The sequence below is a fragment of the Hibiscus syriacus genome, unplaced genomic scaffold, assembly GCF_006381635.1.
Source record: "Hibiscus syriacus cultivar Baekdansim isolate YM2019G1 unplaced genomic scaffold, ASM638163v2 tig00117017_pilon, whole genome shotgun sequence".
Taxonomy (NCBI): Eukaryota; Viridiplantae; Streptophyta; class Magnoliopsida; order Malvales; family Malvaceae; genus Hibiscus; species Hibiscus syriacus.
The window spans coordinates 685,432-700,249 of record NW_024063526.1 but is presented as its reverse complement, the minus strand read 5'-3'; positions in this window follow the sequence as shown (position 1 = coordinate 700,249).

Sequence of the window (14,818 nt, the reverse complement as noted above, 5' to 3'; positions counted from 1 at the left end):
AACTAGTGGATCAAAGTACTTAATACCACCCCTTAAAGAATCAATATAAAGTTTGGGTATTTGCTCTCTATAGCATTGGTTCTTCTTTGAGTCTTATTTGAGATACTATTCTCATAACCATCCCTTTGTTTCATCAGCCATAACCATAGCCATATCAACCATCTTTCATTATTTAAATAGCCTACCTATTCACCCATACGTTTACTACCCTTAACCATCTCTTTTGAGTCATTCACTTATGCATGTTTTTTTTGCTTCCTTCCTAGATCCACAATCATTTGAAAAGGTACAAGTGCCTTACATCAGGACCAATCACAACATGGCTAGAAATGAAAGGTATCATGCGTAAACATTTCATTCCTACCGGATCATGTTTCAGAAATTGCAGAACCTTAAACAAGGCCAACAAAGTGTGGAGGATTACTATAAGAAAATGGTAGTGGCAATGATCCGAGTCAATATGGAGGAGGATCGAGAAGAAACCATGGCTAGATTTCTTACCGGACTCAATCCCGAGATTGCCAACACACTAGAGTTGTACCATTACATAGAACTTGATGAAATGGTGCAAATGGCTATGGAAATAGAGGGAATTACGGAGAAGATTTATATCGCGCACTACCATGCAAACATCTTCAAGATGGAGTCCCAACAATTTAAAGAAGTCTACTCCTATTCCTACCAAGCAAAAAGGCTGAATCATCAAGTGCTCCCCAACTCGATAAGGATATTCGAGGAAAAGAGACCTTTGAACGATCAAGAGACATTCAATGCTTTAAATGTCTTGGGAGGGGACACATCTCTACACAATGTTCTAACCGAAACACCATGTTACTACTTGGAAATGGTGAAATTGAGTCTGACCATGAGGAGGAAGAAGCAAGACCAATTGAAGTCGAGGAAGAAGCAAAAATTGGTGCTCCAATGGAAGGCGAAGCCCTAATGGTCAAAAGAAGCCTAAGTGCTCAAATGGTAGAGGAAAATACACAACGGGAAAACATCTTTCATAACAGCTGCCATGTGAATGAAAAGGTGTGTTTCATGATCATAGACAATGGAGGTTGTGCCAATGTGGCAAGTACAATCATGGTAGAGAAATTGGGCTTGAAAACGTTGAAGCATCCCAATCCCTACAAATTACAATGGTTAAATGAACGAGGAGAACTTAATGTCAACAAACAGGTGATGGTTCCTTTCTCAAGTGGTAAGTACAAGGATGAGGTTATGTACGATGTTGTTCCTATGCGTGCTAGCCATTCTCTCCTTGAAAGACCATGGAAATATGACCGAAGGACCATCCATGATTGTTTTACCAACCATTATTCATTCAATCATGGAGGAAAGAAGATTATCCTAACACCCTTGACGCCTAAACAAGTCCAAATTGATCAAATCAAGATGAAACAAAGTGTTGAGGCTATGAGGAAAGGAAAATCAAATGCAAACCAAGAGAAAACTGTCCAAAAACAAGTGCTTATACATCTAAGTGCTTGTTACAAAGATGTTTATTGACAAGACGCCAGGTCGATAAAGATTTTTCTAACCTTAACAATGCAAGAGTTTCCTTTGATTTCCAGGATGATCCAAGCGACACAATCTATCAATTTGGGGGAATAAAGGACATGACCTTTCAAGAGCCAAGAGGTGAGACTATTGAAAAGCAAAGAGTGATAATGTTTCATCCAAAAGATGTAACTCTTCAGGCATCAAGAGTTATACCCAATGAAAGGCAAAGGGAGGCGATTCTTCACTCAAGGAACGTGACTTATTAAGACTATAAGGACATCACCATTCCAAGAGTCATCACTTTTCATGAATCAATTGAAGAACAAAGGGGCATGATTCTTGGAATGCAAAAGGGCACAAACGTTCAAAGCAAAATAACTTCAATAGGCATGAACTTTGAACTTATATTTTACGAGAAGTATTTCATAACTTTAGATATGTTTGAACACATTTTTACTAATGAAAGTTTTTTTTCTTTTCAGGTCAAGAACTTCCAAAGCCTTTTTTCAACAAATATGAACCTTTTTTATAAAGGAACTTATTGAATGGAAGGACCCTAGGAAAAGAATACTTTTTGATTTGAGGACGAATCGATTAAAATAAGGGGAGGATGATGTGATCCAATTTAACATCATATATACAATGGCCTTTCCAACCTTACAAGGGAATAATCTTTCTAACTTTATACATACATATGCTTATTTCATATGCTATAATCATATATATATATATATATTATAGCTATAGCTATTATGATAATAACTTATTCATCATATATATAGTCACATTCTTATATTATACACATTATATAAGTTTATATACTTAGTTTATTTCTTTATGTTTTGCATGTAGGCATATTAGGTCAACACTTGGGAGCTACACTGGAGCTAAATGGAGCATATAACAGTAAGGAAACTCATATAGGGACGTTTAGGAGAGCATATGGATTCATTGGTGAAAAGTTATCCGAAGGCCCGTGATCTCTTAGCTGGATTGAGCTGAAGATTTGAGCTACAAGATGACCTCATTTCAGCTGGGGAGCTGCACCATCATCATCACCACTTAGGACACTTCAAATATGCCCTAAGTCAAAATGTGTGAAATTGTACCTTTTCGCGAATAGTTTCCACCTCAGAAGGTACCTTTTCATAAGGAGCTGCCCAAACGTTCACCATGTTACAAGTCATCTAAGGCTAGCTCATTTTTAGCTCATTCACACCCGATGTAGCTCAAACATGAAGGGTTATCTTTTCCAAACATTGTGACCTTTCATGAATGATGCCACCCGTGAAGATGTCCATTCAATTATGAACACGTTGGTGAAGAATTTACATCCATTGGAGGCTTAAATCATCAAGGAACATGAGATAGGGCTCCATACCTATTCAGCCACAACACATGCTATGCACATGAGAGCTTTTGGCACCAACATAAGCAGGCACATCACCATTCGGCCAAAGAGAGGAAAAGTGGTACCAAGATAAACCAACATGCATATTCGACCAAGGGAGATGTCTTCCCTCCCTTAGCCAAAACATTAAGTCCCTCCATGAAGGGTTAGTTAAACCATCACAAGCCCAAAGGACACATCCATTAATCTTAAGCATTATGTACTTCCATCAAAAGTCATGTATCAACCGAATAGTTGTGTAACCATTCAAACAAGCCCTCTCATTTCCTATAAATAGAGAGGCTTGCCATCATTTGTAATCATCTCATCTCATATATAAAAATTACTCTTGTGAGTTAATTTCTCTTCAAAGTTCTTTGTGAACTTTATCGATTAAACAAATATAATTCCTATACTCTTAGCTTCATTCCTTCCATCCTGATTCCAAAATTCTTAGATTAATATCTAGTGGGTTGAAGACACTATCACCACCCCTCAAGCAAGTTTGTGAAGATCGGGATTGTTTTCCTTAGCATTGTTTCATCTTTGGCGTGTTTGAGATACAACATCACCACCATCTTCATTTCATCATCAACCATCATCAACATCCTTCATCAAGACCATACCAACTTCATTCTTCCGCAGCTATGTCCTTTATATCTTTATTTCATTTCTTTCTATTTCCATTATTTTTATTATTATCCATTTTTTAATTCCACCATTAATATTATTTTTTTCTTTTTTCTTTTCATTGTAGTCAATCTTATAATTCAAGGACATCAGTACTTGTCAATCCTAGATCGGAGCACAATAAGGATATCTACTCTCTTCCATCAAAGCGTGTAGATCAGCCTACATTAGATAATATGAGCATCATAAAAATCAAAATTTCTAAATTCTAAGCGAAAACAGATCCTGAAGCCTATCTTGAATGGGAAAGCAAGGTGGAATATGTTTTTAGTTGACACAAGTATTCCGAACTCAAGAAAGTGAGATTGACAACCATGGGGTTTGTCGATTATGCTTTAATATGGTTGGATCAACTTACTATTACCCAGAGGAGGAATGGAGAAAGACCAATCTCAATATGGCTTGAAATGAAAGGTATCATGCGTAAACATTTCATTCCTACTCATTATCACCGGGACATATTTCATAAATTGTAAAACCTTAAACGAGGCCAACGAAGTGTGGAGGATTACTATAAGGAGATGGAAGTGGAAATGATCCGAGTCAATATTGAGTAGGATCATGAAGCAACCATGGCTAGATTTCTTGCCAGACTCAATCCCGAGATTGCCAACACATTGGAGTTGTTTCATTACATAGAGATTTATGAAATGGTGCAAATGGCTATGAAAATAGAGAGGCAATTACGGAGAAGATATATATCTCACAGTACCATGCATACACCATCAAGATGAAGTCATAACAATTTGAAGATGTCTACTCCTACTCCTACCAAGGAAAAGGCCGAATCATCAAGTGCTCCACAACTCAACAAGGATAGTCAAGGAAAAGAGACCCTTAAACGATCAAGAGATATCAAGTACTTTAAATGTCTCGGCAGAGGGTGTATCCGCACAATGTCCCAACCGAAACACCATGTTACTACTAGGAAATGGTGAGATTGAATGTGACCATGAAGAAGAAGAAGCACCACCAACAGAATTTGAGGAAGAAGCTAAAATTAGTGCTCCCGTGGAAGGTGAAGCTTTAGTGGTAAAAAGAAGTCTGAGTACTCAAGACAATGCACAACGGTAAAACATCTTTCACACCCGATGCCATATGAATGAAAATGTATGTTTTATGATCATAGACGGTGGGAGCTGTACTAATGTTGCCAGCACCGTCATGGTGGAGAAATTGGGATTGAAAACATTGAAGCATTCAAATCCCTACAAACTACAATGGCTTAATGAACAAGGAGAACTTAATGTCAATAAACAGGTGATGGTTCCTTGTTCTATTGGGAAGTACAAGGACGAGGTTATGTGTGATGTTGTCCCTATGCATGCTAGCCATTTACTTCATGGAAGGCCATGGAAATATGATAAGATGACCATCCATGATTGTTTTACCAATCAATATTCGTTCAACCATGGAGGGAAGAAGATTATCCTAACATCTTTGACACCTAAGCAAGTCCAAATTGATCAAATAAAGATGAAAACAAGTATTGAGGCAATGAGGAAAGGAAAATCGAAGTCAAACCACGAGGAAACTAGTCCAATGACAAGTAGTTATACATCTAAATGCTTGTTACAAAGATATTTATTGACAAGACGCAAGGACGATGAAGATTTTTCTAACCTTGACAATGCAGGAATTTCCTTTGACTTACAGGATGATCCAAGTGACACAATTCATCAATTTGGGGGACTAAAGGATGTGACTTTTCAAGAGCCTAGAGGTGTGACTATTGAAAGACAAAGGGACGCGATTCTTCATCCAAAGGGCGTGATTTATTAAGACTATAAGGACATCACCATTCCAAGAGTCATCACCTTTCATGAATCAACACATACATCTATTGAAGGACAAAGGGACATGATTTTTGGAATGATAAAGGACATAAACGTTCAAGGCCATAAACGTTCAAGGCCAAATGTATTCGATAGACATGAACTTTGAACATTCATTGAACAGGAAGTATTTCTGAACTTTAATTATGTTTGATCACGTTTTTACAAATGAAAGTTTTCTTTCTTTTCAGATCAAGAAGTTCCAAGGTATTCTTTCAAAGGATATGAACCTTTTCATAAAGGTACTTATTGAATAAAATGACTCAAAGAAAAGAAGATCTTTCGATTTGAGGGCAAAACAATAAAAAGAAGGGGAGGATGATGTTATCCAATTCAGCATCATGTTTACAATGGCTATTCCAACCTTACAAGGGAAGAAACTTTCTAAGTTTATACATAAATATGCTTATTTCATATGTTATAATATAATTATTATCATATATATATATAAAACTATATATATATATATATATATTATATAGTTATTATGATAATAACTTATTCATTAATATGTGTGATATAAGTTATTATTATATACTATAAGTCACATTCTTATATTATATGCATTATATAAGTTTATATACTTAGTTTATTTTCTTATGTTATGTATGTAGGCATATTCGACCAACACTTAGGAGATACATTGAAGCTAAATGGATCATGTAACAGCAAGGAAACTTACATAGGAACGTTTAGGATAGCATAAGGACTCATTGGTGAAAACTTGTCTGAAGAGACGCGAGCACATAGCTGGATTGAGCTGAAGATTTGAGCTACAATATGATACCATTTCAGATGGGGATCTGTACCATCATCATCACCACTTAGGACACTATAACTATGTCCTAAGTTAAAATTTGTGAAATCGTACCTTTTCGCGAATAGTTACCACCTCAAGAGGTACCTTTTCACAAGGAGTCGCCATAACGTTCACCATGCTACAAGTCACCTATGGCCAGCTCACCTCTAGCTCATTCACACCCAAAGTAGCTCAAACATGAAGGGTTACCTTTTTCAAACATTGTGACCTTTCATGAATAATGCTACCCATGAAGGTGCCTTTTCATCTAGGAGCACATTGGTGAAGAGATTGCAACCATTGGAGTCTTGAATCACCAAGGGACATGAGATAGAGCTCCATGCCTATTCGGCTACAACACATGCCATGCACATGAGAGCCTTTGGCGCCAAACATGAGGAGGCACATCACTATTCGGCCAAGGAGAAGAAATGAGCGCCAATATAAACCAACATGCGTATTTGGCCACAATAGATGTCTTTCCCCCCTTAGATGAAATATTAAGCCCCTTCATGAAGGGTTAGCCAAACTAACTCCAAGCCAAGGGACTTATCCTTTCATCTTGAATCATTATGTACTTTCATAGAGACATGTACCTAGCCGAATCCCTATGTAACCATTCGACCAAGCCCTCTCATTTCCTATAAATTGAGAGGCTTACCTTCATTTGTACTCATCTCATCTTTTATATAAAACATACACTTGTAAGTTAATTTCTCTTCAAAGTTCTTTGTGAACTTTATCGATTAAGAAAGTATAATTCATATACTTGTGGCGTCATTCCTTCCATTTTGATTCTTAAATTCCTAGATTGATATCTAGTGGGTTGAAGACCCTTCTACCACCCCTCAATCAAGTTTGTGAAGATCAGGATTGTGTTTCCTAGCATTATTTCCTCTTTAGCGTTCTTAAGATACAACAACACCGCTATCTCCATTTCATCATCAACACTATCAACTTCATCCATCAAGACCATCAATTATGCACCCATATCTATCCCTATTCTTTCATTTCATCATTTATCTTATTTTTTCCATTTATTATTCCAATGTTAATCATATTTCTTTCTTATATTTGTTGCAGCCCAAGCTTATAATTCAAGGACATTAGTACTTGTCAATCCTAGATCGGAACACAATAAGGCTATCTACTCTCTTCCACCTGATACAATTCAACCTAGCCTCACTTGGATGGATGGTGAAGTCAAGGTTGTACCTTTGATTGTTTCGGTCTAGGAAAGCAACAAGTATCCTGCACAAACAAGAAAGATAAAAAAATGGTTAAATGGAAGTAAAGAAATGGAAAGATAAATATGGCAGTGGAAAATATATATAAGTTGGTGATATGTTTCAAGGAAATGATGAAGTTTGGTAATGGAAGTAGAATGAAGGTGATGGAGATGAATATGAAAAGTAGTATCTCAAAGAAGACTCAAAGAAGAACCAATGCTATAGAGAGGAAAGACCCATACTTTATATTGCTTCTTCAATGGGTGGTATTAAGAAATTTGACCCACTATCTATAAAGAGATAGGAACCAGAAGTATCAAGGTGAAAAGAAAGGGGTTGATGCCATAAGCATAAGCTTGATAAGTCGATAAAGTTCACTTAAGAACTAAAGAGAGAAACTCTCACAAATATTTGATTAAACAAAGTGAATTGGTTTACAAAATGAAAGATAAACTATTTATAGGCCTAAGTATTCCTAGGATACACATACAAGCTTTAATGAGTGAACATTTATGGATGAATGTTCATACTTTATGTAGATACAAAGCATGGCTTAGGTGAATGAATTTTGATGAATGGATGTTTATCTTTTAATGGAATACATCCTTTGGCCGAATTCATCCCACCTTGTGTGAACTTGTTGATTTGTCTTCTATGGATGAATGTTCATGAATGTATCTTGTTTGAAATTCTTCCCCCTTGTGTGAACATGACTATTTGGCTTCTTGCATGAATATGAATGAATGGATGAATTTAAAAGCCTTTAAAAGAATCCTTGCACCTCCTCACCAATGTTCTGATTCATTTTAATATTCTTTTATCATCCATGTATGTTTTCATTAATTCCTCCCATGCATAAGTCCTTTGGAGGAGATGAATGATTGCAAATCCCGTATTAATTTCCAGCCTACACTGTCTTCAGTAATCTGGGTATATCTCAAGCTCCCGATATCGGATTGATGTGATTCAAAATGAGTTGGAAAGATACGAGATAGGGGATTAAATGTTAAGAAGACTTCATCACCCAATGATGTTTGGAACATGTTAAAAAATGTAAATCAATCTGACTGACGTGAACTGTCCAACCAACTCTTCAATTGCCTTTAGTCTTCTTAGCATCCAATGAACCTAGACAAAGTATGTAAACAAATAATTAGATAGGAATTGAGCTATGATAATTATGAATGCATGCTTCCACCTATGTTAATAATGCAAATGAGCTAACTATGAATGCATATGCATTGAATGAGTTATATAAAGATGTGAATTAATAAGTCATGCATGAATATCATATATTATACATATAAATGACAACATATAATATTCAAGCAAAAATTAAGAATAAGATAAACATATTTACGTTACATGTTGTGCAAAAATGAGTAAATAAATAAAAAAAATAAGGTAAGACTCCCGTAGAATCAACAAGGCAAAACGTCCATGAAGTGGTCATGTGTTGAAGAAGTTTGGTCATTGGCATGATCGCATCACCACCAAAGCATGTAGATCACCTTACATCACATACCATATCCATATCAAAATAAAAAAAAAAGTGCAAGTGAAGAAAATAAAAAAAATCAGCAAAGAAAAGTAAAAGCACTAAAAGAAGAGAACAAAAAGAATAAAAGAAAAGAAATTACAAAGAAAAGTTGAAAGCACACAAAAACAAGTCTTATCACCAAGCCATTTAAGTAATCATCTAAAATTGATTGTAGTGATAGAAAGGTTGTTAAGTGACTTAGTGTAAGTAACCTCTTTATTCTCTTCTTTCTTATTTCTAAGCCACCATTTTCAATATATTTTTCTTTCCGTTCCTACTAACTATTTGCAGCCGATGCACAATAAGAAAACTTTACTTGTTATAGTTTTGAGTAAAGTTACTTAGAACTCGAGACAAAAAGATTAAGTGGAAAAAGGCTTGAGTGTTGGACACTAGAAGAGGACTAGTAAAAGCCTTTAAGTCCTAGAGTGCAAACACGAGCGAATTGAGTGAAATTCAAGTTTCCTTGGAGTGAACTCGTGAGGCTTTGTGAGATCATTATTTGGTAAGGTCCTTTTTCACATTTTCTTTTATTTATTTCACTAATCATGTCTTAGAGTCTAGGATAAACACCTGAAAGAGAAGCCCCTAACTTGTAAACTCAAGAAATTATGCATGAGATGGCAAGATTGTTGAAATTAGAGTTGGAGCCCTTACATGAAAGAATGGATCAAGTTGAAGAATTCTTCAGAAACTGAAGGATAATTCACACTAGAATGGAAAAAGAATTTGAGGAGGAGGCTGAGGTAGGGCAAATCACCCAATGAACAAGAAAATATGTCCATAGGAATCCAAGGGAAATGTACCAAAATGATAACTTCAGCAGCATCAAGGTAACAATTCCTCCATTTCAAGGACGAACTTATCCAAAAGCATATATTGACTGGGTAATCAAAATCGAGCATATTTTTTAATGCCAAAACTACTCAGAGAAAAATAAAAAGTAAGGCTTGCCGCTATGGAGTTTGTGGACTACGCCCGGGACCAATTAGTAAGTTTAATAAGAATAAATGGTGAACGCCCAATCAATACTTGGGAAAAAATAAAGTCCACCATGAGGAAAAGGTTCATGCCTACTCACTACCATTATGATCTTTATCAAAACTTCAAAATCTTAAACAAGGAAGCCAGAGCGTTGAGAAAATGGAGATAGCCATGATTCGAGCCAATGTTGTTGAAGATAAGGAAGCAACCACGGCATGGTTTTTATCTGGCTTAAATCCTGAAATTGCTAACCTTGTTGAACTGCATTATTATGTAGAGATTGAGGAGATGGTACATATGGCCATGAAAATCGAACGACAAATTAAAAGGAAGGTCTTCAACTAGAGTAACCCAAGTTCAACCACCAAATTGAAACAAGAACCTAATACTTTTTGGAAGCCAACCCCATTACAAATGAAGGATAATGTTGAGGGATCCAAAACAATACAAGTGGTTGAATCCAACAAGGGTAAAGAAAGACAAACAAACACTTTAGAGTGGTCCAGAGACATTAAGTGTGTTAAGTGCTTTGGAAAAGGACATGTTGCTAGACAATGTCCCAACCGAAACACTATGATATTGCTAGACAATGGAGATATTATCTCAGATTCCGAAGATCCTGTTCATGATGAGGAACCAGAAGCAATCTATGAAGAAGAGCCAAAAGAGAATGTTGATTATGGAGAAATGTTTATTTCGAAGAGATGCCTCCAATCACAATCAATTAAGGAGGATCTACAAAGAAACAACATTTTTCACATAAGGTGCCATGTCAATGATAAGGTTTGTATAATGCTTATTGATGGAGGGAGTTGCACAAATGTGGACAACACTATTATGGTGGAAAAACTCACCTTGACAACCTTAAAGCATCCAAATCCATATAAACTCTAATGGTTTAATGAAGGAGGTGACTTAAACATTACTAAACATGTCCTAATTCCGTTTTTAGTTGGTAGGTACAAGGATGAGATACTTTGTGATATTGTCCTTATGCATGCTAGCCATACTCTACTTGGGAGGACATGGCAGTATGACAAAAGGGCCATTCATGATTGTTAACACAACCAATACTCCTTTAAGCATGGAGGAAGCGAGATAACTTTGATGCCTTTGACGCCAAAAGAAGTCCAATAAGATCAAATGCATATGCGAAGGAGTGTCCAAGCCTTGCGAAAAGATAAACTACCATTGAAGAATGAAGGTGGACAAGACATGAAACCAAACTTCTTCATGAACAAATATGATGGTTCGATGCTGAAAATTGTAGAGATTCCAACGAATCTTGGCGATGGTTGGGATTCAAAGTCACAACTCTTCATTAAGGGTTATGGTACATGTCTTCAAACGGTAAGTACCCCTTCATTTGAAATATCATGTCTCTCTTTTTTAGGGAAAGCAAAATGAAAAATCACTTCCAAAAAGGATGTCCTTAGCAGAAGATCATTCTAAAAAAGTACCTATTGGTAATTTATATTCCAAAGAAAGGCCTAATAAGAGATCTTGTGAAATGTACCTATTGGAATAACACATTCGTCTAAAGGATACTTTCATTTGCCAAAAGAATGTAAAGCTATGCAAGAACATAATGATAAACACTTCAAGCATATCAAAGGCATCGATTTTAGGACAAATCGCCCTAAAAAGGGGGGACGATGCAAGTACATTTTCACCAAATGTAAATGGAGTATTCTTTAACATCTTAATATTTTACTTACTTTATATCATTGTGATCACATATGAAATAATCATACATATCATACTAAGGTTTTTACTTATATGATTTAATGAGTAGAGTAACTTAGTATATCCACATCTTTATAATTGATGCACATTGTTATTTCAAGTATGTTAAGTATGTTAGATTAGTCTTACATTCATTTAAGCATGATTCATTACATTCATGAAATGGCAGCATGCTTAATCATTCATTTGTTAGCTCATGTGCATTCATTTTAGCTCCTAAGTCTTATACATTAGCTTACATATGTTATATCCTTATGTACTTAGCTCATGACATGCATACATAGCTCACAAGATCATATTCATGCACGACAGCAAGGTAATTAGATCATACAAGCTCAATTCCTTTGATTTACCTTGTTTTATTTGCACATGTAGGTACATGTCAGCATGTCACAAATGGGGGTAGGTTATTAGAGTATTTGGGATCCATATGCAGCTCACAATTAGCTCACAAACATCATGTTAGCTCGTGGAACATAATGGGAAGTTCAACTCATATGGAGGAGCTCAAGGCTAGCTAATCTCAACTAGTTGGACTATTTGAAGACAAGTTGCTGAAAGTAACAACAAATGTAACTGAATATAGTTGAACGAGATGATAGGGAGCTTGATAGATCGAGGCTAAGAAGATACTTCACCACCAACCCTTGCATTTCTAGCTAGCTATACACATGCAAGCTTGAAGATAGCTCAACACACGCACCAGGTTGTTGCACATGTCTGGTATTCATCATATGCAAAAGGCTACACCATAAGCCTCCTAGAGAACTATGTTGATGCAAGCACGTTTTCAGCTACAAAGGGAGTACTCTTGAACATTTTTTTGTTTTATTTACTTTATACTATTTTAATAATATATGGTGTTATAATCATCTCATGTTAAGGTTACTAGTTATGTAGTTAATAAATAACTTAGCATGAACACATCTTCATAATAGATTCACATTATTATTTGAATATGTTAAGCATGTTATAATAATCTTGCAATTATATTAATCATGATTCATCACATTTATATAATGGCATCATACTTATCAATCATTTTATTAGCTCGTATGCATTCATTTTAGCTCTTAGGCTTTAAACATTAGCTCACACATATTATATAATATTATATGTAGCTAATAATATGCAACCATAGCTGACAAGACCATGATCTTGCACGACAGCAAGGTATTTATCTCATACAAGCTCAATGCCAATGAATTACCTTTTTTTCTTACACATGTAGGTATATTGGAGCATGACAAACGTTGGGCAGCTTGGTGGAGCATTTGGAAGTCATATGCAGCTCACAAACTGCTCACAAAGAACATGGTATCTTCTGGAACACTAAGGAAAGCTCAACTCAGCTGGAGAAGCTCAAGGCCAGTTAATCTCTGATAGTTGGATATTTAAAGCTAAGTTGCTAAAAGTGATATCAATAGTAGCTTAATGTAGCTGAATGTGTTGTTATGAAGCTTGAAAGATCTCGGTTAGGAAGCTCATTCACAACCAACCCCTTGCTTGCTAGCTTCATACACAGTCAAACAAGCTTGGAGGGAGATCCATGCACGCCCAAGATGATGCGCATGACTGGCCTTCATCCTATGAACAAGGTTGCATCACAAGTGATATAGCCCAACCTAGCATTCCTTGGAAGATAAGGTTGTACCTTCGATTTATTTTGATCTAGGAAAACAACAAGGATCCTGCACAAATAAGAAACTCAAAATAGAATGATTAAATGGAAGTGATGGAATGGATAGATAGATAAGCATCGGAATATATATATATATATATATATATAATGGTCATATGATTAACGAAAAAAATGATGGAGTATGGTAATGGACGTGGAAAGATTGTAATGGAGATGAATATGAAAGATAGTATCTTAAGGAAGACTCAAAGAAGAACCAATGTTAAAGAACAAAGACCAAGATTTTATATTGCTTCTTTAAGGGGTGGTAATAAGCACTTTGACCCGCTATCTATGAGATAGGAAGCAAAAGTATCAAGGTGAGATAGATGGGATTGATGCCACAAGCATAAGCTTGATAAGTCGATAAAGTTCAATTAAGAACTAAAGAGATAAACTATCACAATTCTTCATTTAAGAAAAGTTTGCCTTATAAATGAAATATGAAACCTATTTATAGGGTTTGAGGGAATGTGGTCGAATGGTACAATGTATTTTGGCCAGCCCTTGCCCTTTTCAAATGACATAATATAATGCATAACAAACAGGAATTAATGGGGTTTTGGTTTAGCTAAAAAACATGAACAGGTTTCATGGTTGAATTGCATTTGTATTCTCTCAATTTGATGCCAAGTGGATTCTCACGCATGAAACAAGGTTTACTGGTTATATGGAGCTTATTGGACGTGCATGGGTCTTCTCCAAGCTGCTTGAGTGGATTTATTGTTAGCAACCAAGTTATTAATTGGTATGGTGCTCTCATTGGTGTTCCACTAACTGTCAGATTCATGATGAGCTGTTGTGTCTCCCAATTGCTCCAACAAGCTGTTTTGTCTTAAAAAAACGTTCCACTTAGTTATTTTTATCTTCCAAATGCCCTACCAACGTATGTGATGCTCTATTGTACCTTCACTATCTTCTGTAATCTGGTCATATCTTGAGTTCTCAATATCGTATTTACTTGATTAAAAGTGTGTTGGAAACCTAAGACACAAATGATTAAATGTTAAGAAGACTTCATCATCCAAATATGCTTGGAAAGTGTTCAAACTTGGCGATCATTATGGATGACGTGTACTGTCCAGTGGACTGCCTAGAATGTAACTAGATAAAGTATGTAAGAAAATAATTTAAATATGAATTGAGCTATGATAATTTATGAATGCATGTTTCCCACCTATTTTATTAATGCAAATGAGCTGACTATGTATGCATATGCATTAAATGAGTTATATAAAGATGTGAATTAATAAGTCATGCATGAAGCAATTAAAGGTTAAATAAATGAACTAGTTACTTTAAATGCAATGCATGATTAAATGAACAACACACTTATTAAATGCAATGAATGTCATGCAACTAATAAAACTTATGTGAATTCATACAATGAATGATAACATATGTTAAACATATCCTAA